Below are 2186 nucleotides of genomic sequence, written 5' to 3'. Positions count from 1 at the left end.
AACACAATTCTAAAAGAAATATCAGTGCTTTGATTATCACTAAGCAGATCAATGAAAAAAGACTTCCAAAATCTAAAATTCAACATGGCTGAAATAATGTGGAATTCTAGTATTAATTTTAAAATGTGAACTATTAATAGTTTTCAAGAGTCCAAGTGGCACTTACTTTATTAGATGCAGATGAAGGCACCGTCCAACATGGAAAAAGAAAAGACAATACAATTTAGATCCTAAATAATATGGAAATGGAAAGATTTCAAAGAAAATAACAACTAACTAACCTGAATGAGATGCCACTCAAAGTCCATCAGGTTTTTGAGGAGGGTGGAAACTTGAACATTGACTGTCACTTTTTCTTTTGAATGGTCTTTCCTGTCTTTTTGGATACCATCTTCCCATGACCGGCTTTTGTGCCCCTTTCTGGGTTAATCCCAATGAAGCGACTAAAAACCAAAATCAAAATGGTAAAATTCCTGAGAATATAAATAGTGTGGTATTCTGAATACAGCTGGTACAATAAATAAATAAAGACGTTTTTAATTACGTAAAGAGAAAACATCACCACCTTTGTCAAATGTCAATCATAACTTGCTTTAAAACTTTTAAACCATGTCATTGTATTTTTCTCATTGTAAAAAAATCATAGGAATGGTTTTACCGTTGAGTGAACTCCAAAGTCTTGGCTGCCTCATGTTGATATTGGAGGTTGAAGATGTAGAAAATGGACAATGCTGTCCTGTCTGGAATGTTGGCTGGACCCTCTCAAAGACAATATGGCCTTCAATGCTGACCATGCAGAAAACTGCTTGCCCAGGGACTGTAATAAACCAAGTCCTTAATTGGAAGAACATAAATCAAATCCTCTCATTGATACAGTATGTATTTAAATGATCATCATAATAAAGAGTGTCCACTCTGCCAGGTAAAGTAAAAGCAAGGATCTTAAACTCCTCAATTGTTGTGCAAGTCACATCAATGTTGAAAACTGTAGGCTGGATTAATTTACAGAAGTTGTAGAGGAATTCATGGTAATTTGCACTGAAGGTGAAGTGTGCTTTGAAAGTTCATCAAAAGCTACTTGGATGATCTTGTGATCACTGATGGTGAAGTGTCTTTGGTGCTGCTCGTTTTCACCAACATGCAGGAGGAAGGGCTGTCCTGGTTGCACGGCAATGAGGAAGGCTTCAACACTGGCTTGCATCTTTGATGTAATGATAAAAAGACGAATAATAAAAATTATTAAATATATTTAGCAGCACAGCTACATTCACATAGCAAACAAAGCCAATGAGAAAGTGCATCTACAAAGAAGTAGGATCATTAGAATAACCACATACCTGCACATATCTGACAACATGGTCCACAGTTTGACATGAGCCGTTTTGGATTCTTCTTGTGGGTTTTGGATGTAGAACGAAGCACATGAACCAACAGAAGAATGGCTGGTTTTCCCAGCCTGGAGGAACAGCAGGATAAATAGCAGAAACATTAGGATAATAAATAAACATTTTAAAGAGAAGTGAGCAAAACTAACCAGACCCACCAAAATACTTTGTCCACCTGGTTTACCCTGTAGAGCATTTTTCACCACCTACAACATAAAGCATAAAAATGTCAGAAATATTACCATGAACACAACTCAGACATTAGGCATTATAGAAATTAGTCAGTTTATAGAAACATTCTGGACAGCATTTCTTCTGCCAACCTGTCAGAAGAAATGTGCTGAAGTCATCATAACAGGCTTCAGTCACTAACATGACATACTAATGAAGAAAAAAAGAGTCAGCCAATATGTCATTATTTATTATCATTATTATTCATAGAGACAAAAACATTTTGGCTTAACTTTGATCGCATAGATCAAACCACCGGTCCAGCACAGCCACTCTCCCCATTATGCCGTCTATAGCCGAAAACTTCAAGAAAACGACTCCGCAGCTAAATAATGTTAACTCAAATGGCCTTTCTGACAGTTTTAATGTTCGTTTAACCACCGACACCCCGTGCTACACCTGCTTGGCTAGCTTTAGCTGCTAACAAAAATAATAAACCAAGGGTGCTCACGTCCAGTCCTCGAGAGCTACCGTCCTGCAACTTTTCGATGTATTTTTACTCCTACAGACCAGGATCAGCTCTGAACAGACCTGCTAACCAGCCTTTCATTTGATTCAGGTGTGATAATT

The 2186-nt window shown here is 37.3% G+C and overlaps 1 long non-coding RNA gene across 1 annotated transcript; it reads right to left on the bottom strand.

Annotated features, from left to right (window-relative positions):
- Positions 1 to 357: 357 nt before the first annotated feature.
- LOC103476596 (uncharacterized) lies at positions 358 to 770 on the bottom strand. The gene is made up of 2 exons (XR_535499.1): positions 659 to 770; positions 358 to 443 (listed from the first exon to the last, which is right to left on the bottom strand). It is a non-coding gene; the product is annotated as an uncharacterized LOC103476596 (long non-coding RNA).
- Between the last annotated feature and the right edge of the window lie 1416 nt (positions 771 to 2186).

The sequence above is a fragment of the Poecilia reticulata genome, linkage group LG15 (assembly GCF_000633615.1).
Source record: "Poecilia reticulata strain Guanapo linkage group LG15, Guppy_female_1.0+MT, whole genome shotgun sequence".
NCBI lineage: Eukaryota > Metazoa > Chordata > Actinopteri > Cyprinodontiformes > Poeciliidae > Poecilia > Poecilia reticulata.
Note: the sequence above shows the minus strand (reverse complement) of the source record. Positions and strands in the feature narration are given on the sequence as shown.